The sequence below is a fragment of the Schistocerca gregaria genome, chromosome 10, assembly GCF_023897955.1.
Source record: "Schistocerca gregaria isolate iqSchGreg1 chromosome 10, iqSchGreg1.2, whole genome shotgun sequence".
NCBI lineage: Eukaryota > Metazoa > Arthropoda > Insecta > Orthoptera > Acrididae > Schistocerca > Schistocerca gregaria.
The window spans coordinates 74263115-74287005 of record NC_064929.1 but is presented as its reverse complement, the minus strand read 5'-3'; the positions used below and the strand labels follow the sequence as shown (position 1 = coordinate 74287005).

At 45.2% G+C, this 23891-nt stretch overlaps 1 protein-coding gene across 1 annotated transcript in view; it reads left to right on the top strand.

The window, feature by feature from the left end:
* Window positions 1–23891, top strand: part of LOC126293593 (histone-lysine N-methyltransferase 2D-like) — a 435002-nt gene that overhangs the window by 150658 nt on the left and 260453 nt on the right. The window lies entirely within an intron of this gene.

The window sequence follows — 23891 nt, the reverse complement described above, 5'->3', positions numbered from 1 at the left end:
GCAGGGCTGTCCATAAAATCCGTTAAGAGTACGAGCAGCACGTCGCAAGGCATCCAAGATATGCTCAATAATGTAAAAAAAATAAAAAAAATGGTTCAAATGGCTCTGAGCACTATGGGACTCAACTGCTGTGGTCATTAGTCCCCTAGAACTTGGAACTACTTAAGCCTAACTAACCTAAGGACATCACACACATCCATGCCCGAGGCAGGATTCGCACCTGCGACCATAGCAGTCGCACGGTTCCGGACTGCGCGCCTAGAACCGCGAGACCACCGCGGCTGGCAATATGTTCATTTGGTGACCAGCGGGAGGGTTTAATTGCAGAAGAGTGTTCCAATAGCAGCTCTGTAGCACTTCTGGACGTGTGGGGTGTGGCATTGCTCTGTTGGAATTGTCCAAGTCCGTCAGAATTTACAATGGATGCAGGTGATCAGACAGAATGCTTACGTACGTGTCATCTGTCAGAGTTGTATCTAGAAGGGTCTCATATCACTCCATCTGCACACACCACTTACCATCACAGAGCCTTCACCAGCTTGGACAGTCCCCTGCTCACATGGAAGGTCCATGGATGCATGAGGTTGTCTCTATACCCAAACACGTCCATCCGCAATGATACCATTTGAAACGAAATTCGTCCCACAACGCCACACGTTTCCAGTCATCAACAGTCCAAAGTCGGTGATGACGAGGGGAGGCGTAGAGCTTTGTGCTGTGCAGCCATCGAGGGTACATGAGTATGTTTCTGGCTCCGAAAGCGAAAGCCCATACCGTTGATGTTCCGTTGAATGGTTCGCACGCTGACACTTGTTGATGGCCGAACATTGAAATCTGCAGCAATTTGCGGAACAGTTGCATTTCTGTCACATTGAACGATTCTCTTCAGTGGTCGTTGGTCCCGTTCTTGCAGGATTTTTTCCGGCCGCAGCGATGTCCGAGATTTGATGTTTTACCGGATTCCTGATATTCACGGAACATTCGCGAAAATATCCCCTCGGAAATACTGTGCCCCATCGCTCGTGCGCCGACTATAACACCACGTTCAAAAACTCACTTAAATCTTGATGACCTGCCACTGTAGCAGCAACAACTGCGCCAGCTCTTGTCTTATATAGGAGTAGCCGACCGCAGCGCCGTATTCTGCCTGTTTACATCACTCCGTATTTGTATACGCGTGCCTACAGCAATTTTTTTTGGCGCTTCAGTGTATTCTCAATAGTTTCGTTGATAAGTATGAATACCATTTGTACTTGTTCAAATGGCTCTGAGCACTATGGGACTCAACTGCTGAGGTCATAAGTCCCCTAGAATTTAGAACTACTTAGACCTAACTAACCTAAGGACATCACACACATCCATACCCGAAGCAGGATTCGAACCTGCGACCGTTGCGGTCACGCGGCTCCAGACTGTAGCGCCTAGAACCGCGCCGCCACCCCGGCCGACTTTGTACTTGTCTAAGTCGGTGGTAGACTTGAGATATCAGCAAACATGTGAGTAGTGTTTTGGATAAAATAATGTTGGGTAATGAATATTTACCGATGGTTTTTGAGGCACGCGATTTCAGAGCTGCTTGTGCGTTCAGTTGGCAATTGACGCTTGGTGGATTCATTCTTCTGAAATTCTTGTATGAACGACGGTACGTGTAGTTCATAGGAACATTTCCTGCATTATGAAGTCATCTTCGCTGTACATACAAGAAAATACATCGTGGTGAATACTGTTCTTAGTTACGTTCAATTTCAGTAATTGAATTCTGTGTAGCGCTGTTTTGTAATAAAGAATGAACACTGTAGGTAATATTCTTCGACAAATCATCCCTAACACTGTAGCCGCTCACACAAATTATTTCCACTTACAATGCACATGTAGGGTGATTACTGAAAACACAGGATATCCCAGGAGGAATGCTCAACATTCATACGTATGAGAGGTACGACCATTGGTAACAAAAACATAAAAAACAAAAAAGTGGGTACCTTCAGAACTCGTTCATTAGAAGAGATTTGTTTCGCAATATCGAAGATGTAGTGCTCGTAGGTCTTAAGTTAGGCATTTTTAGATCTCACGTTTACTAGAATTTTTTTGCTTCGAGTGACCATTCTTCCTGGGACTCCCCGTGTGTAACACGACGAAAACAGTTTATGTACACACCTGAGTGTAATATACTATTTACTGAGTCTTGGTTTGCAAAACTCATACTGTCATTCGTGTTTCTTTTAGATCTGTAAGAATGACATCGAGGAGGGCGACATAGGTACGTTGCAGGAGAGCACGCCTAAGATCCAGAATCCGGGACAGATTCTGATGCGGATGATGCAGCTGCCCAGTCTACCGTTTTAAATGCTACAACAACTGATGATAGTCTGGATAACGCAGTATCACGTCGTGTAAAGTTGGTTATAACGCCAGTCCTTTGCTACAAACACTTCCGTTGAGGGAACATCCGGAACTAAGCATCATAATTGTTGGTTCTAGCCAGTCCTTTGGGAAATGTCTTCCTTTCTAGGCTAATAATTCCTCACGGAGGCTGACATTGAAAAAATCAGCAGGAAATTAGACTTTTTCAGCACTGATTTTGTACTCGTTATTCACTGTTATTAATATTTACCACTCCATAACTCATAATGGACTTGGAAGGACATAGTGAAATCATTTTTGTTTTTCGCGTATTACAATTTTACATTCACAGTGTGGATGTAGTTGAACTTTCGCTACTTGAGCCAGTGAAGACAAAACTTTTTTACCGTATGGGTGCCCAACTTTATAGAAATAGTGTTCAGAATGTGTGCTGTGAGATTTGAGTTTTCAGTGTTGTTGGTGTCATGAGTTTTCGTTACGCACCGGTACTAGGCCCCAAGTATCAGCGAAATACAGCGTGAGCGGCACAGGTTACTGTGATGTGCTTAGTTGGCGTGGTTTCTCTACTCTACGGGAAAATGTTTTGATGCACGACGGGGCCCCACTTACATTGCTCTTGAGGTCACTTGGGATATTCCTTAACACCGAGTCACTGGCTGATCGTTCCAAACTTCGTGGCCACCGACGTCACCAGATTTGAAACGTCCCACGTGGAACAAAAATGTGCTCCCTTCAGTGGATTAATCGTTATTACACTTCTGCATGTCCTTACAAATGATTCTACGAAGGTTCATTGTACGATCCCTCGTTTTTTCGTGGGATCGCTCTCAGTTAGCGAAACTTTAACATTATTATCATCCTGTATTAAAATGTACCGCTGCTAGCCCATTGAGAGTTAAAGGGTAAAGTTATGTTTACTCCGTAGTTAACGTAGGCGCAGTAGGTATGACTGAACGTTTTTGTGATTCTTGAGTCCTGCCGCCTCGCATCTCATAGGGTGCCTTGAAAGCTGTTCTCGGATAGCTAGACAACGTACAAGCAAATGATTTTAATAGAGTTTATTACAATCATTGCACTGAGAATATTTAACTTGGAATTTAAAACTTCGTATCGCATGCAAATGGCGACATGCATATAATCGTTCGCCATGTACAGTGTCCATGCAAGGAATAGGTATGGATCACAAGTCACGGCTCTTTTAGTCTGGGTCACCTTGCGTCCGGCCGAGGCTGGCAGGAGCGGCGCATACATTCTCTTGCGACAGAGGCCGCTCCTGTCGTGGTGTGTTCGTAGTCAGCGTACTATTGGCTGACGTCTTCTCACAGCTTTCTCTGCTCTTGAGTTATTCATCTTCATGCCTGCGCTTGTCGTTACTGCGAAACAGTCCTCTCTTTCACTTTCTTTGGCAGTTCACTATATAGTTTCATTCCGTGGTAGGAAGTACACTGTTGACCATTGAAATTGCTACACCAAGAAGAAATGCAGATGATAAACGGGTATTCATTGGAGAAACTTATTAAATTGCAACTGACATGTGATTACATTTTCAAGCAATTTCGGTGCATAGATCCTAAAAAATCAGAACTCAGAACAACAACCGCTGGCCGTAATAACGGCCTTGATACGCCTGGACATTGAGTGAAACAGAGCTTGGATGGCGTGTACAGGCACAGCGGCCCATGCAGCTTCAACACGATACCACCGTTCATCAAGAGTAGTGACTGGCGTATTGTGACGAGCCAGTTGCTCGGCCACCGAGGACCAGACGTTTTTACTTGGTGAGAGATCTGGAGAATGTGCTGGCCAGCTCAGCAACCGAACATTTTCTATATCGAGAAAGGCCCGCACAGGACCTGCGGTCGTGCATTATCCTGCTGAAATGTAGGGTTTCGCAGGGGTCGAATGAAGGGTAGACCCAAGGGTCGTAACACATCTTAAATGTAACGTCCACTGTTCAAAGTGACGTCAGTGCCAACAAGAAATGACCGAAGCGTGTAACCAATGGCACTCCATACCATCACGCCGGGTCATACGGCAGTATGGCAGTATGGCGATGACGAATGCACGCTTCCAATGTGCATTCACCGCGATGTCGCCAAACACGGATGCGACCATCATGATACTGTAAACAGAACCTGGATTCATTCGAAAAAATGACGTTTAGCCATTCGTGCACCCAAGTTCGTCGTCGAGTACACCATCGCAGGCGCTCCTGTCTGTGATGCAGCGTGAAGGGTAACCGCAGCCACGGTGTCCGAGCTGATAGGCCATGCTGCTGCAAACGTCGTCGAACTGTTCGTGCAGATGGTTGTTGTCTTGCAAACGTCCCCATCTGTAGACTCAGGGATCGAGACGTGGCTGCACGATCCGTTACTGCCGTGCGGATAAGACGCCTGTCATCTCGACTGCTAGTGATACGAGGCCGTAGGGATCCAGCACGGCGTTTCGAATTCCTCTGCTGGACCCTCCGATTCCATATTGTGCTAACAGTCATTGGATCTCGACCAACGCCAGCAGCAATGTCGCGATACGATAAACCACAATCGCGATAGGCTACAATCCGACCTTTATCAAAGTCGGAAACGTGATGGTACGTATTTCTCCTCCTTACACGAGGCATCAAAACAACCATCCACTGGGCAACGCCGGTCAACTGCTGTTTGTGTATGAGAAATCGGTTGGAAACTTTCCTGATGTCAGCACGTTGTAGGTATCGGCAACGGTGTCAACCTTGTGTGAATGCTCTGCGAAGCTAATCATTTGCATATCACAGCATCTCCTTCCAGTAGTGTATTATGCGTTTGTTGTTAAATTTTTCTCGATACGTAAGAAATAATGTTTTCAGATGTGTGAATTCCTAAAGGACTAAACTGCTGAGGTCATCGGTCCCCAGATTTACACACTACTTAAACTAATTTTAACTTACTCTACGAACACACATTCACACATGCCATGACGTGCCAAGACGTGGGAGTGGCCGCGCAATCCGTGACATGGCGCCTCAAACCACGCGGCTCTAAAGAAGAGTTAAATCTGCTTTTTGTTCCACGGTCATTATTAGAACTGTTAGTATGATCATTACCAATTGTGTGTGTGTGTGTGTGTGTGTGTGTGTGTGTGTGTGTGTGGTCTTTTTTCTCTTGTTGTAATTATTGGATGTGCCTAGATGGTGCGCTTAGAGTCCTCTACATTTTTTTAGGTTGCCTATGATTGATGGTAGTTTTTCTTAAGGCACTTTTTGAGTTTGTACAGGGTGGCCATAGGTTTCACTCTTAACAGCTAAAAAATATCCCATAACAAAGGAATAGCAAGTATCTAGGAGGCACTGGCTATTACGCGCTGATGACACACCCTTCAAGGGCATCTGTCATGAAGGAAGACAACTTGCTAACAGGCCAAGTGTGAAGGTGGGGTTCACGCGGCTAGGTATGGCGTCTAGTGGGGGGGTCCTTGAAGGACGGTGCCAGAAAGCCAGCGCGTTGGGCGCTTTGACAGGCGGGCGCTCGCAGCTCGCAGCTCGCTCGTTACCCGTGACCTTGGCAGCTGCCGTGGAGTGGGGCAGCGAGTACCTCGTGGCTCCAGCACACGCGCTCAGCGAGCTTCGTGGCTCAGCCACACACTAACCGTAGCGGAGGGTAATTGGCCAAACGTGGTAATGAGTGGCCTGCATGCGCGACACCTACACCTTATTCATTTCGTTATTTCATCCTCGTCATACTTTAATGTTTACATTTTCTCGTCAGCTTCTTCACAAATTTCGTAGCTTCAGAAAAAGCCCCACTTTTCGTTCGTTTAACGCTGGAAAAATTTTTGCACTGTAATCATATTCAGTTTTTGAAGCTACGGGTCCGCCTGCTTAACTGGGTGGTAACGTGCAGCGGGCTCGGGTTCGATTCCCGACCGAGTTGGAGATACTGTCCGCACGTGAACTCGTTGCTGTGTTACCATCGTTTCACCCTCATCACCGGCACGCAAGTAGCCCAATGTGGCATCAACTGAAAAAAAGACTTGCACTCGGCGACCGAACTTCCCCGGATGGAGCCTCCCGGCCAACAATGCCACACGCTCATTTCATTCTTTTGAAGTTATTTCGCGATTTGGTTTGATCCGGCTCTCCATGCTACTCTATCCTGTGCAAGCTTCATCTCCCACTACAAAATATGCATGCTTCGGCTGAGTCCACTTCGTTTAATGAAATCCAATCTTGTTTTTCAATTTTTTTCAATTGGCCTAGTCTTTCCAAATATCTTTTTTCTGCTACTTTACCGTCGTTAAAGCTTTAAACTTTTGTTTCTTCCCGATAAGAATCTTTTGTTCTGAGTGTTTGCCTCCTCTATCTTTTCTGGCCTTTTCTTCAACTTCAACTACTTAAACCTAACTAACCTAAGGACATCACACACATCTATGTCCGAGGCAGGAGTCGAACCTGCGACAGTAACGGTCGCGCGGGTAAATAAAGTCACTATTTAGTAAACGCAAATTTCAACTTAACAGTACTATAGTCTGCACTCTCAGTAGTCTTATTTCTGTTGCGGTTAATGTCATTCTCGAATAATCGTCATGAAAATTATCGAATTCTATATGAACCACCGTTTGGAGTATTATCGTTTATTATTGTGCTAGCTCCGATAATGTTAAACACTACACCTACGTGAACAGGACGTTGCTTCCACCGTAACTTCATATTACGTTACCTTCGTCTTTTGTCTATTAACTGACACTCCTTTTTCACACACCTTCCCTGGTCACTATCTGTCGACCTATCTCAGTTTTAATCATCACATTAATCCTTATAGCTTTATTTCTTCCAAGGTACCCTCCCTCTACTTGCTCTCGTACTCGGTCCTTGACTCACAACAGGAAACATGCGCGCGCTCAGATGTAAAACCTCGCATAGTCGATACAGTGTGCCCGGCAAGTTGTGTAGGTACTTACGAAGGGTTTCTGGGGTTAACAGACTAAAAGTTGACTTCTCTCTCGGGCTCTTAGGCCGATGTTTGACGATATTTCTGACATTTCGCTAGCACGAGTGGCTTGCATTGTCAAAGCTCCACCCCCCATTGCTTGTGGTGGAATGGAGTCGAATTCACCGTCGCAGGCTATACAGTGAGTCCAAAAAGTATTGGTCTAGCTGCTTATATTTTAGAAAACAAAGTTTGTTTAACATGTAAAGGAATGTATACAAAATCCTAAAGAGCCAGATATGTAAGCGTTTTTGATGAAAAGCAAGGAAATAAATACATCCAAATCGGCAGCTTGGTCAACACCTGAACATGTCGAAACTCTGCGCGCAGTGATTAAACTACAACGCTGACCCGCGGCACACACTGGAGTCAACCGTGCGCGGCCCCACTCTATCGCCTGTTGTGGCTCTGAGCGGCGCCGATGCAGTGGGACGACTCTGACCGAAAGGAAATTTATTCTGCGCTTGCATAGTGAGTGCAAATCTTCTTACCAGATTGCTAAAGTAGTCGCTAGACCTAGGCAACGGTTCAGTCGATAATAGATCGACTTTGCGCAACAAGATCATTAAGAAACCAACCACGTACAGGACGCCCTCACACTTTGACTGATGCAGACGTGAGATTTATCATGAGGGAAATGAAGAAGAAAACTAAAATGAGTGCACGTAATTTGGCTGGGGAGTTAGGCTGAGGAAAGAAGGTATGTACCAACACAATCAGAAATCCTTCAAAACGTATGTGTATCACAGCCGGGTAGCGCGCAATTTTGCGTTAGTGAACAGAATCGAAAGAAACCTCTTCATATTGCGTTGGAACATAGACTAAGAAAGGAAGACTCCTCGAATAGAGTAATATTTTCTGATGAGAGAAAATATAACGTATTCGTGTCGTATGTCAGGCGAATGGTGTGGTGTCAAAAGAATGCAGAAATGTTGCCAATCTTGTGCCAATGGTCAAACACAGTGGTGGCTCCCTGATGGTGTGGGGCTCTATGAGTGCTGCAGGTGTTGGAAAGTTACAATTACTAGAAGGTACAATGGATCACCATATGTATATCAACATTTTAAAGGACAATCTGAATCCTAGCGCCAAAAAATTAGAAGGAAATTACTTTTTCAAAAAGATAACGACTCAAAGCATATGGCTGTAAATACCAGGCTGTGGCTCCTGTGCAATACCCCAAAACAACTTAACATCCCTCCTTAGAGTCCAGACATTAATCGTATTGAACACCTTTGGAAAATACTGGAAGATAGCATCAGGAGAAGACATTTCTGACATGAGGGACCTGAAGATACTTCAAGACGAATGGGACAAAAATTCCAGCCTCTCTGGCGGCAAACTTGGTCAAGTCGATGCCCAGATGACTACAAGCAGTAATAGCTGCAAAGGAAAACCTCACTAAATATTGAAGTCATATTTCCAGATTGTAGATTAAAAAAAATTGAATGGACGAATACTTTTTGAAGTAATTCTCCATTTTGTCAAATTTGTTATCGCTATGGATGTATTTATAGTCCATCAGTAAAAATGACTTACCAAGGTTCGTTACACATGACTGGATGTTCACATTTTATGTTCTCCTCCTTCATGTAACATACAAATTTTTTAAAAAAAATTGCAAGTAGACGAATGCTTTTTCAACTCACTGTATGTATGTATGTATGTATGTATCTGGCGCGCCAGCGTCCAAGGGATTGTGCGTGGCAATTTCCGCTGCGGTTCTCCCCTTGCTACGTGTAACGGTCGTTCGGTGTAGCACTGAAAGCCAGGATCCGTTCTCCTTGAGGCTTTCTTCCTTCTCGTTTAAGCTATTATATTGTTTGTGTATTTTTGTAGTTTCGCTGAAAAGCGGTTGTGGTAGTTCTTCTCTATAGCAAGAACTGCCGTGTCGTCGAATTTTACAGTGTGGTCGGACTCACACAGCGCGTCCTCTGCCACAATCTATTTTCAGCCTGCAGCACCGTTTATGTTCGGTGATACTTGCGTTTATTGACAGTCCAGTTATTCGAACACAGACACTACTGCTTGTACATAATACGCGGTATATTCCCGTCATTGCAAGTGACTCACTTTTCTCCTTTGCCGATCTGACACTCATTGATCTTTGTCCTTTTATAGTCTTTGCTCAATATACGTCCGCTCGGGTCCTACGAGAAAGACAGGTCGCGGCGCGTACGTCACGAAGGTACGCCTGAGCTCCCTCAACTCGGCAGACAAACTGCGTTTCTACACCAGTTAACTCTTAACTAGGTGTGTACTTACAAACGAGAATTGCATCTTTTACTGGAATCCGCTATTACGGAGTCTCACTGTTATAAGTCCATAGACCTACTTACAATTTGTTACGGCTGTACTGGGGTACAATAAAATTAAAATCATGCCAGAATGATAGTCAGTTGCATAAGGCACTACTTCTTATATGAAATGAGGACTGTTAAGCAGAAGATACTAAATCCTACAAACACGCTGTTATACCATTTATTGCGAGTATTGATCTTGAATTTTGTTGTAGTACTGTTAATCCGTAAGACTTCATGGTAACAGATTCCACTAGAAGTTCTCGTTAGTATGTAAACGCCCAGCCGCGAGCTAACAGGTTTAGAAACGCATTTTGTCTGCTGAGCTGAGCTACGTGACCTGCGCACCGCGGCCTGTCTCTCGTGGGCTTCGCATCCGCTTCTGTGCGTCACACTGGGAATGTATGGCAGAAACGTCGCACCCGACATTTCCTTTCCGATGTGTCACTTCGCCGAGTGTTTAATCCTGTAATACTTCATAGGTAAGTGGACGAGTACCCATTGCTCCAAAGAACGCTTTCCAGGGCTTGCATTTCGCGTCTGAGATGCTGCGGCTCACATTCGTCTTGCCCGCGTTACGAGCGTATTAACCATGCCTGTTTTCTGGCTTGGTTGGTGCAGGTATCGGTCCGTGTATCGAACACTGACGATGCCAGCTACTCGTGCTGGCGATATGCCAGAAAAATCATCAAATAAACGTCGGCCAAGAACTTGAGACAGAAGCCAACTGGCAGTTTGACAATAAGCCTAAATTTTCTGTCGGAGGTTACTTTGGTTACTCCATGAAACGCGTTTTATCGACGATTTCACAACCAGATTTGATTGTGGGACAGATGAATTCAAGAGACTTTCTAGCGACAGGAGGCGCTTTCAAAAGTGATGGAAACGGTACAGTTCACTGCCATGCACTGAAAAGAGTACGAGAGTTCTCTATTTGCAGATAATGAGGCAATAATACAAGCGAGTGAACACGACCTCCAGTTAGCAATATGCCAGCTAAACTAAATACGTACAGGACGCGATCTTAAATTACATCACATAAGGCGAAAGTTACTGCATAAAGATCCACAACGGTTAAAGACAGTAATTAACGATTCCGTAACGAAACGGGCGTCATATTTTAAATATCTGCGACGCGGAACGACTTCTACTTATGAAGATACAGATGGAAAGCTGTAGAAATTTCTAGCAATTTGTGTTGCTACATAACCCGTGAAAATACTAAAATTAAATTTTATTGAACTATGGCGGTACAATTAAGGTTGAAGAGAAGCAAAAAGTACAAATAAAAAGAAAATACTTTAACCATGTTGAATCTTGCGATCTCCGCGGCCGTTAATGATAATGAGTGAGTGAAACAATCTACCACAAATACTTTCTGAAGGTTTTATTTTACTGCCATAACCGTTATCGGGCTACCATGCCCATCTTCCGATGGCTAAGAGTTTTCGTTACACAATTTTTTGGTCAGTGACATGCTGTCTGTTCCACATTGCACTGAAGTATTTCAGTGTTTAATACCACTTTAGCGTATTTTTACTAATGAAACAACTGCTGAAGTGCTTGCATTATATATACGAGAGTAAGTCAATTATTATCCGCAAAGTAGTTACAATATTTTATTGTAATCAAATAGGAAACTTAAAAGAACATCATTTTCGATATAGTGCCTCTAATTAGTTAAGCCGGGCGCGGTGGTCTCGCGGTTCTAGGCGCGCAGTCCGGAACCGTGAGACTGCTACGGTCGCAGGTTCGAATCCTGCCTCGGGCATGGGTGTGTGTGATGTCCTTAGGTTAGTTAGGTTTAAGTAGTTCTAAGTTCTAGGGGACTAATGACCACAGCAGTTGAGTCCCATAGTGCTCAGAGCCATTTGAAACATTAATTAGTTAATAACTAGACGCCGCAAAACTAGAGTTTAATTGTGTATGTTCCTGTAGCATTATCTTTTCTGATACGGTGTACATTTGGCGTGTTTACTAATTTGGACTGGTCCATTTTAGGAGACACTGAAAAATGTAAATGTCGTGTGACGAGGGCCTCCCGTCGGGTAGACCGTTTGCCAGGTGCAAGTCTTTCGATTTGACGCCTCTTCGGCGACTTGCACGTCGATGGGGATGAAATGATGATGATTAGGACAACACAACACCCAGTCCCTGAGTGGAGAAAATCTCCGACCCAGCCGGGAATCGAACCCGGGCCCTTTGGAGTGAGTCTGTCGCGCTGACCACTTTTTTTTTGTTCGTTGAATCTGATCGGGCCGGACCCTTTGAAGGGTCGACGATCCTTTCGGACGAGTTGTGCAGCAGCCACTTGTGGATTTCACGCAGGACGACACGACGTTACACCTAACGGCTACCTTCAACCTGGTGCGTAGGTAGGATGATTGCCTCAGTGCTCACCGCGATTTTTCCTAATTGACACACTGATTAATGGACTGTGCGGCTTTCGAACGAATCATTATCACCCCCGCCCCCCAACCTTTGTACATACTTCCACATTTTAAATTACACGGCTTTAGGTTACTCTACTAGCCATGTTACTCTACTAGCCATTAAAATTGCTACACCAAGAAGAAATGCAAATGATGAACGGGTATTCATTGGTCAAATATATTATACTAGAACTGACATGTGATTTCATTTTCACGCAATTTTGATGCATAGATCCTGAGAAATCAGTACCCAGAACAACCACCTCTGGCCGTAATAACGGCCTTCATACGCCTGGGCATTAAGTCAAACAGAGCTTGGATGGCGTGTGCAGGTACAGCTGCACATGCAGCTTCAACACGATACCACAGTTCATCAAGAGTAGTGACTGGCGTATTGTGACGAGTCAGTTGCTCGACCACCATTGACCAGACGTTTTGAATTGGTGAGAGATCTGGAGAATGTGCTGGCCAGGGCAACAGTCGAACATTTTCTGTATCCAGAAAGGCCCGTACAAGACCTGCAACATGGGGTTGTGCATTATCCTGCTGAAATGTAGGGTTTCGCAGGGATCGAATGGAGGGTAGAGCCGCGGGTCGTAACACATCTGAAATGTAACGTCCACTGTTCAAAAGTGCCCTCAATGCGAACAAGAGGTGACCGAGACGTGTAACCAATGGCACCCCATACAATCACGTCAGGTGATAAGCCAGTATGGCGATGACGAATACACGCTTCCAATGTGCGTGCACTGCGATGTCGCCAAACACGGATGCGACCATCGTGATGCTGTAAACAGAACCTGCATTCATGCGAAAACCTGACTTTTGCCATTCGTGCACCCAGGTTCGGTGTTGAGTACACCTTCGCAGGCGCTACTGTCTGTGATGCAGTGCCAAGGGTAACCTCAGCCACGGTCTTCGAGCTGATAGTCCGTGCGGCTGCAAACGTCGTCGAACTGTTCGTGCAGATGGTTGTTGTCTTGCAAACGTCCCCATCTGTTGACTCAGGGATCGAGACGTGGCTGCACGATCCGTTACAGCAATGCGGATAAGATGCCTGTCATCTGGATTGCTAGTGATACGAGGCCGTTGGCATCCAGCGCGGTGTTCCGTATTACCCTCCTGAACCCTCCGATTCCATATTGTGCTAACAGTCATTGGATCTCGACCAACGCGAGCAGCCATGTTGCGATACGATAAACCGCAATCGAGATAGGCTACAATCCGACCTTTATCGAAGTCGGAAACGTGATGGTACGCATTTCTCCTCCTTACACGAGGCAACACAACAACGTTTCACCAGTCAACTGCTGTTTGTGCGTGAGAAGTCGGTTGGAAAGTTTCCTCATGTCAGCACGTTGTAGGTGTCGCCACCGGCGCCAACCTTGTGTGATTGCTCTGAAAAGCTAATCATTTGCATATCACAGCATCTTCTTCCTGTCGGTTAAATTTCGCGTCTATTGCACGCCATCTTCGTGGTGTAGGAATTTTAATAGCGAGTAGTGTATATGTTCATTCAAAATGTAAAAACAAACTCATGAAAGTAACGAGTAGTTTATTGTACGGCATCCTTTGTTTCAATTAAATACATGCACTGAGGTCGCAGAAGCCATGTGGTACCTCCTAATAACGTGTCGGGCCTCCTAGCGCGGTATATCGATGTGCTATGGACTCATTAAGTCGATGGGCATTCTGAAATAACTAAAAACTCTTCCGGAACAGGCCATGAAGGCCCAGCGGCACCGACCGGCCGCCGTGTCATCCTCAACCACAGGCCTCACTGGATGCGGATATGGAGGGGCATGATCCCTCTCCCAGACTTACGTCACTTTACGAGACCGGAGCCGCTACTTGTCAATCAGGTAGCTCCTCCGTTTGCCTAACAAGGGCTGAGTGCACTCCGCTTGTCAACAGCGCTCGACAGACCGAATGGTCACCTATCCAAGTGCTAGCCCAGTCCGACAGCGCTTAACATCGGCGATCTGACAGGAGCCGGTGTGACCACTGCAGCAAGACCGCTGGACGTCTGCTGCCCAAATATCGATCCTTGCCGCCTTCGTAGCCGTCCATAATTGCGAAAGTGTTGCCGCAGCAGTATTTTGGGCGCGAACTGACCTGTCGACTATGTCCCTTAAATGTTCGATGGGATTTATGTCTGGCAAAGTGGCTGGCGAGACCAGTCGCTCTAATTGTATAGCATATTCTTCGAACTAATCGCGAACAATTGAGCCCCGATGACTTTGTGCATTGTCATCCATAAAAATTCCATCGTTGTTTGGGAACGTCAGGTCCATGAAATGACTGCAAATGGTTTGCAAGAAGCCGAACATAACCATTTCCTCTCAATTATCTGTTCACTTTGGCCACAGCTCCCAGTCTGTTCCATGGAAACACAGCTTACATTATGGAGCCACCGCCAGCATGCACAGTGTCTTGTTGTTAACGTAGATCCATGACTTCGTAGGGACTGCGCCCGACCTTACGATCAGCTCTTAGCAGCAGACATCGTGACTCATCTGACCAGGCCACGGTTTCCGAATCGTCTAGGGTCCAACCGATATGGTGAACTCGAGAAAGGCGCTGTACCGACGTGATGTTAGCCTGTCAGCAAAAGCATTTGCGCAGGTCGTCTGCTGCCGCGACACAGACGGATACGTCCGTCGTGCGTGCCGCACTGATTTCTGTGGATATTTCACGCACTGATGCTTGTCTGTCAGCACTGACAACTCTACGCAAACGCCGCTGCTCTCGATCGTTAAGTGAAAGGCCATCGGACACTGCATTGTCCGTGGTGAGAAGTTATGCCTGAAATTTGGTCGCCACACTTGATGCTGTAGATCTCGGGACACTGAGCTGCCTAATTCTTTCCTTATTGCTTTTCCTAAGCGTCTAGCTCTTGTTACCACTGCGCGTTCAAAGTCTGTTAATTCCTGCTGCCATAATAACATGCGTAGAAATGCCACCTCCGAGAATGCACTTTGTGTACGTGATACTGTCGCCATCCCATGACTCGTCACCTAAGTGTAATAATGGCCTGCGGTAGAAACATGAAAGTGGTACATTATAGGCAGCCTTCCCATGTTACAGGTATGTATTTGGGGCGGGTGAGGTGAGGTGTCGCTGCCCCCACATAGTTGGCAGACCAGACTGACGCCAGGGCACGCCAGGTGTCGGGGCGGCAGCGGCTAATTGGCCACATTGTATGCAGATAGCCCGGGGCACACCTGCCCCCCAGCCAGGCCTGCCAAATACGACGCTGCGGCGTAAAACCAACTCAGCCCCTTCTGTCGTGCATCTTGCTGTCGCTTTTCTTTTTGTTGTTGTTGTTTTCTGTCCGAAGACTGGTTTACTGCACCTAATCACGCTATAGTCTCTCGTGTACAACACTTACAGTCTTTTCCTAATTAACGCTACCTACATGTATTTGAATCTGCTTTCTGTATTCAAGCGTTGGTCTCCCTCTATAATTCCTTCCTTACACCTCATTCCATTATCAAATTGGTTATCTTGGGTAAGGACGTATCCTGTATAGCTATCCCTTCTTGTAGTCAGCTATGCCACAAATTTCTTTTCCCGAATTAGATTCAGTACCTAACACGTGAGGCAATACTGGCCCTACGACTTATCTCAGAAGAAAGATTAAGGAAAGGCAAACCTACTTTTCTAGCATTTGTAGACTTAGAGAAAGCTTTTGACAATGTTGACTGTAATACTCTTTCAAATTCTGAAGGTGGCAGGGGTAAAATATAGGGAGCGAAAAGCTATTTACAATTTGTACAGAAACCAGGTGGCAGTTTTAAGAGTCGAGGGGTATGAAAGGGAAGTAGTGGTTGGAAAGGTAGTAAAACAGTAGTAGCCTATCCCCGATGTTATTCAATCTATATATTAAGCAAGGTGTAAAGGAAACAAAAGAAAAATTTGGATTAGAAATTAAAATCCATGCAGAAGAAATAAAAACTTTGAGAGAATTACAATGTCATCGGCGAACCCCAGAGACAGCAAAAGACCTGGAAGAGCAGCTGAACGGAATGGACAGTGTCTTGGGGGTATAAGATGAACATCAACAGAAATAAAACGAGGATAATGGAATGTAGTCGAACTAAGTCGGGTGATGCTGAGGGAATTAGATTAGGAAATGAGACGCTTAAAGTAGTAAGTTTTCCTATTTGGGGAGCGAAAGAACTGATGATGGTCGAAGTAGAGAGGATATAAAATGTAGACTGTCAATGGCAAGGAAAGCGTTTTTGAAAAAGAGAAATTTGTTAACACCGAATATAGATTTAAGTGACAGGAAGGCGTTTCTGAAAGTATTTGTGTCGAGTGTAGCCATGTATGGAAGTGAAACATGGACGATAAATAGTTTAGACAAGAAGAGAATAGAAGCTTTCGAAATGTGGTGCTAAGAAGAATGCTGAAGATTAGATGGGTAGATCACGTAACTAATGAGGAAGTATTGAATAGGACTGGGTAGAAATTTGTGGCCCAACTTGACTAGAAGAGGGGATCGGTTGGTAGGACATGTTCTGAGACATTGAGGGATCAATTTAGTATTGGAGGGCAGCGTGGAAGGTAAAAATCGCAGAGGGATACCAAGAGATGAATACACTAAGCAGATTCAGAAGGATGTAGGCTGCAGTAGGTACAGGATAGAGGCTTCATCCTTTTACCCTCTTGATCCTTTTATGCCTTCCCTGTTCCATCTCTTAAAGGTGCCCATTCTTCTTGTGTTTTATTCGTGTACTCCGTTTCAGCCCAACGCTGCGACGCTGCCTGACGTCCCCACTGAAACTCTCAACGTCTAGTTTCCTCAGTTTATTTTGGTCCCAAATCTGTAACTTGCCTACATTACGAAACTGACGACTCCTTGGTGTTCCAGGATGCACTCCATCGACTTATGCTTTCCTTAAGTTCTGTCATGCAGCTCTAGTCTAACCAGTTAGATGATGCACCCGTTTATTCGTGGCCCACCTTTTCCATACGTGGTGTCTGATCAACAAGGAGCAGCAAATTCGTCAGAGCTGCCGCATATGCAGGTTTTGTTCACCAGGCTTCGCCCGTTCCCTTGTGCGCGGTACAATACGCTCTCACATTTCTAGTCGCGCTCCTTTACTATTGAAGCATGAGGATACGAGCTGCCTCATTCTTCCTTTCTCAGCATGTTTCAAAGTATTTCCGAAAATTTTGGCTTGGGAACATTTTCGCACTCTTTCTAACATGCAGCTCATGTCTCTCTCCCATAGAAAGTTTGAGGTGGGGCACACTTGCAGATAGACGACGCGCTAACCGGAAGGGACTGCTCAGTAAATTCCAAAATCTGATCTTCGCCGAGGACGTAGAGAATATATTGTTACCACGAGCTTTCATATCGCGCAATGATCACCATTGAGAGATAAGGGAAATTAGAGCTCGTACTGAGGCGTTCAGACAGTCGTTTTTCCCTCGTGTAATCCGCGAGTGGAACAGAGGGAGCAAATATGACTTCGGCGCGATAGTGCCCTCCGCCACACACCGCTTCGTGGCTAGCGGAGTATATATGTAGATGTAGAAAAACTCCCTATCCCTTACTCACTCTGACCCACTAGCCCATCGCAATAAATCACTCATATTCATAGACTCACACTTGCCCGAACTCATTCATTCATCTCAACACATTCCTATTATCTCATTGTGCCCCTCTGACACTGTCTCACAGCCACAGTCTCTCTTTTTTGTGTCTTCCTAATAATGTGTCTCTTCGCTATCACTGTCCCTTTTGCTCTCTCTACCGCTATTATCATTCATTTCTTCCCACTGCTGCTGTCTGTTCCCACTGTCACTATCTCGTTGTCATTATGATTGTCTCATTATCACTGGCTCTCACTCACTTCTTAGTTGTCCTCTTTAATCCTCTGCCACTGTCTCCGGTCTTTCGGTATCACAACCATTGCTTACTGTCTTCCAATATTTATTACTTTTTCCACCTCTTCCCTATTGCCACTGTGTCCACAGCATTAAAAAAGAGGATATTTTCGCATGCCAAATATATGGGAAATTTTTAAAGCTGCTGAGAAGAAAATTTTTGAAGTTGCAAAGAAAGGTACAATGAGACATTTGGTGCCCCACTTTTCAGTCAGTCTTTTGAAACAGGAGTACATTAGCATTTTGGTTCTGCGATAGGAGCATTTCTCCGGTGGTTCCCTTCTTTTCCCCGCTACAGTAGAGCATGTCACTCATATAAAAGAGCCTAATGGATCAGTAAAATAATTCACATAACGCAAAGCTACTTTTACAACTCGGACTGGACTTAACACGCACAAAAATGTTGTATGTGCTTCAGTATTATAACATGAGGCTTCCAGGATCCTTCTGATAACGGAGACACTTTACAGCATATTTCTCCGTGCTACAGGACATTTTCACCTTGACGGCATATTACACGGACATTTTACGTGTAACAAGTAGGGTAATCTTCAACCTCTTTAACGGGGTAACGGATAATGATATCAATAAAGTGTTAAATTTTGCTCGAGATTGTGATTTTTGGAATGTATAGTAAAAATTTCAGCCAGTAGCTGTGCTTGGAATCCACGGCCAAGTTTTGATACGAAAAAATGTTAACCTCTTTTTCGCAGGGGTGAGGGCAAATTCTACGGAACTAAACGCTGCCTCCATAAACCCACCGAAGACCACGACAAATGAGGAAGAACCAACCGATTTCCTCGAATTCCTAAGCTGGAGGAAGATCGTAATATTCATACTTTGAACCTGCACTGTTGGACAGGGAGATTAGAACGATCGTTCTGTTGGATATACAAATGGTACCTAGCCCAAGGACTATTGGAAACACTTGACTCTAACGTTCTGTCATCAATAGTACCCGACGTATGAGCCCCCGGTAGAATTCCGTTTCTATGCGCGGCGTTTGGGTACATATTAGGCAAAGCATGGTGTCGCATTCGTACTAATAGAAATACACTGGAGCGCCAAAGAAATCAGAATAGGCATGAGTATTCAAATACAGAGATATGCAAAAAGGCATAATATGGCACTGCGGTCGGCAACACCCATATAAGACAAGTGTCTGGCGCAGTTGTTGGATTGGTTACTGCTGCTACAATGGCAGGTTATCAAATAAGTTTGATCGTGGCGTTATAGTCAGCGCACGAGCGATGGAACACAGTATCTCCCAGGTAGCGATAAAGTGGGAATTTTCCCATACGACCATTTCACTAGTGTATCGTATCAGGAATCCCATAAAACATCAAATCTCCGACATCGCTGCGGCCGGAAAAAGAGCCTGCAAGAACGGGACCAACGACGACAGAAGAGAATCGTTCCACGTGACAGAAGTGCAACCCTTCCGCAGATTAGAACCGCGCGGCCGCTGCGGTCGCAGGTTCGAATCCTGCCTCGGGCAAGGAAGTGTCTGATGTCCTTAGTTAGGTTTAAGTAGTTCTGTTCTAGGGTACTGATGACCTCAGAAGTTAAGTCCCATAGTTCTCAGAGCCATTTGAACCTTCCGCAGATTGCTGCAGATTTCAATGCTGGGCCATCAACAAGCGTCCGCGTGCGAACCGTTCAACCAAACATAATCGATATGGGGGTTTGGGAGCCGAAGATCCATTCGTGTACTGTTGATGACCGCACGACAGAAAGCTTTACGCCTAGTCTGGCCCTGTCAACCCCAGGGTTGAACTGTTTGACTGGAAACATGTTGCCTGGTCGGACGAGTCTCGGTTCAAATTTAGTGAGCAGATGGACATGTACGGATATGGAGGCAATCTCATGAACCCACAGACCCACCCAGCAAGCCAGCAGAGGACTGTTCAAGCTGCTGGAGGCTCTGTAATGGTGTGAGGCGTGTGTTACGTCTAGATACGACTCGGTCAGGGCTTTACGCCTCGCGTGGTGCATTCCGACGGAATTGGTCAATTCCAGCAGGACGGTGCGACACCCCACACGTCCAGGATTGCTACAGAGTGGCTCTGGGAACACACTTCTGAATTTAAACACTTCCACTGGCCACCAAACTCACCAGACATGAACCTTATTGAGCGTATCTGGGATATCCAGCACTACTTGAGACATCAGTCGAGTCCGTGCCACGTCGTGTTGCGTGCTCGCGACAGCCCTGCGCGATAGGCAAGTGCACCACATTTGGCTCTTGAGTGTATAAGCAGTAGAGGATAAATATTCCAGCAGAAACGAAGCATAACTCGTTAGTTATTTTTGGGATCCCATTTTCAAGAGTCCGTATTAGTGAGTACAGCGGCTAGCCGCATCATATTCGCGACCTGCTCTCAGCCCAGACGGAGTGCGCCGCGTATCGCAGTGATCGGCAACCCACCAGACATCCGCGCCTTGCGCGTCTACCGTGGAGGGCGGCGCCTGCCGACTCGACGCATGCGCGAAGCGCAGGCAGCGCGCTAATAAATTGTGCCGAGTGGGTGGCCGGTGTCAGTCTTGTCTGGCTAACCTGGAGGTGTGTAGTAGCTGGGCCTTCCAGCGTCCCTGAAACGCCACCGAAAATAACCTGTGCTTCCCGTACGTGACGTTCTTACGATGCATCGCTACAAGCTTTTCTGCTCGGGAGGAAAGCAGTCATTTACAATTATCTTGTTTTCAAGCACGTTTGCTTGAACCAACTCTAATAAATTCGGTAATCGGTCCACTTTTTCCGAGGTAGTGCTTCATACATGCCATTATTAGTATACAGTATGTTGCCGAAACCTTTCTAGTTTTTATTACTGCACTGGTGTCCTGTATACTGCATGTTTACTGCGTACAGTCTAATTATCATTGGACTTTCAGTGACAATTCGCCGACGCAATTCAATAATGCCCACACTCATGTTCTTGTATTACGTACAGTACTGTGAAATTACAAGTATTTGTTTTCGTAGTTAATATCGTAGGTATCGTAACAAATATATCGATACTGAAATTTTCACTCTGCAACAGAATGTACGCTGATATGAAGCTTCGTGGCAGATTAAAACTGCGTGCCGGACCGAGACTCGAACTCGGGGCCTTTGCCTTTCGCGGGCAAATGCTCTACCGATTGAGCTACCCAAGCACGACTCACGCTCCGTCCTCACAGCTTTACTTCCGTCACTACCTCGTCCCCTACCTTCCAGACTTCACAGGTGGTCTCCTACGATAGTTGGAGAAATGGCATTCCTGTAAGAAAGGATAATTTCGGAGACATTGCTTAGCTGCAGCCTGGGGGATGTCTCCAGAATGAAATATTCACTCTGCAGCAGTGCGTGCGCGGATCAGAGAGTTACTGGGAGATCAAAACTGTGAGCATTTGCCCCCGAAATGCAAAGCTTTCGAGTACGGCACATAGTTTTAATCTGAGAGGAAGTTTCAAAAATAGTTATACTTCTGTCACTAATATTGCAATTTCTCTGAGGGGGTGGAACGGACTAACCCGACAACTTTGCGCTCTGCCACTGGGCTTGCCAAGCGGGGAAACCACATTAGGCGGCTGTTTGGTTTGACACTGATATCTTGGATGGGAAGAATTAATTAAGAATTTAATCAAATTTTGACAACATTTCATCCATATTTACAACAGTTTGTTATTTTTGGCAGAAATTATTAAAAAAAATATTAACACAATGTTAAGTTGTGATGTCCGCTGAAGGTTGCGAGTATAGCTCTCCAATTGCGTGCAGTGCAACCATTCCGATTTTCATCAGAAAGGTTTTGATTTTACAGTAACAACTTATTTTCTAAGACAATAATGAAAATTAAAAAAATTACAGCCGTTGGAACAATTTACTTCGATTTTCACGATTTATTTTCTCTAATTGTACAATGAAAAATACCCTTAATTAAAATCATATCATCTCGGAAGTTGGTTCATATAACTTTTTTTCTCAAGAATCATACTATCAATTTTCATAATGATAGGTTCTACACACAAGGTGTGGCCCAGCAGTTCTAGAAGCTTCAGTCTGCAACCACGCGACCGTAACGGTCGCAGGTTCGAATCCTGCCTCGGGCATGGATGTGTGTGATGTCCTTAGGTTAGTTAGGTTTAGGTAGTTCTAAGTTCTAGGGGACTGATGACCTCACAAGTTAAGTCTAATAGTGCTCAGATCCATTTGGACCATTTTTGGTTCTACTCTTTCTGAGTCAGACTGTACGCAAATGTGAAGAAAGTCATTTTGAGATAAACGCGTTTGAGAAATAAATGCAATGAAGTTGACAATGCTTACCGATTAATTGGTGATTCCAGCAGCATATAGTAATCCTCCTTCCTCACAGGCTTCGTTTTGCGCTTGCAGCAGTGCTTTCCGACCTTCCCACGATTCCAATGAACGGTGTCGCTTCTGCCTGCTCACGCGGTGTTTATCCACTTGTTTGGCATAATTGAAGCTTAGCATGCCTACCACAATTCCTGCCTCGTTCATGGCCATCAGAAGGAATGATTTTCCTTCACTGCATAAGCCTGCTGCAAAATACGATGCCTAGTCGAGAGTGCAAGTGTTTAGGAGCCAATCGCCAAATAGTGGAATTAAAACTTTCATTCGCATTTTGTGTGTGGCCACCTAAACATGTGTCCAGTAATTCATCCCTTGCTAACTCTTCATATATTGGAAGAATTTGCTTCTGTACGTCGGGGTGCAATGGAGTACGGAGCCCAGGTGTCTTCTCCGGGCAATACTTGTGTCGAGGATTTTCATCCGTGGAAATCACATGATAGTATGTCACCGTAAATGCGTTTTTCATGTCTTGCGCACTAACTATATGTCCCGGAATCGCTAGTCCATAATTAAGTGCTGAACTTTTTCACTAATGACTCACTTTGCCTTTTCCACCAAGCTTTTAGTTTTTTTTAGATGTTTCGAGTCGAGTCCCCATTGTCTTCTGGACGTGACTTATACATTGGCGTTTTACAACTTGATGCTTATAACATCTGAACGAATGGGAATGTCGCTTTGACACTTTGACAGTGTATTCTTAAATAGTTACTAAGGATTTATGCAATGAAAAAAAATCGGATTTTTCGAACCTCTTACTGTGGTTTCCACCCTTAATAGGCTTTGCGCTCCGATTGGGCGACAGCTGAAATGGCCTACAGAGATTTTTATCGGGCGGTTTCGTACAAGGAAGGAAGACATGTACTCACTAAATGGAACACCCAAAATTTCAAGATGGAGTCATCCCACAGACTGCCGGCCGCTGTGGCCGAGTGACTCTAGGCGCTTCAGTCCGGAATCGCGCTGCTTCTAAGGTCACAGGTTCGAATCCTGCCTCGTGCATGGATGGATGTGTGCGATGTCCTTAGGTTAGCTAGGTTTTAGTAGTTCTAAGTGCTAGGGGACTCAGAGCCATCCCAGAGACTGATACAGAAGCTCCATCAGGTATGCTTTGCCCTTATAAGGTGCCTCGATTGTGTTGGCCTAAAGAGAAGTGTGTTGGCTTATTTCGCAGATTTTGACTGGCTATCTCCTTATAAAGTTACCTTCGTGACACAGCACAAAACAGTATTGTTTTTGTTCTCTTTGTTAAAACTCTACTTCCGGGCATACGGCCACGCTTTAGTAATCACATTGCCAAATCCAAAAAAAGCCGAGCACGGTAAGACACAGTGGTGTCCAAGTTTAATGCGCGGTAAATCTTTTGTCCCGCATTATCGTTCAGTCTATGTGCGTGTAACACAGCACAAAACGTACCTTTATGATAGTACTTGACTATACTGGACACGGCCTGGCTTCCGTTCCACATGAAACGCAATCCAATGAGATTAAAAAAAAAAAAAACGCGGGAGAATACATGGCGCAATGTTTACATCAGGTTTATTCTTATGATGAACAGAGTATAGTCGCTGGCAATTGGTTT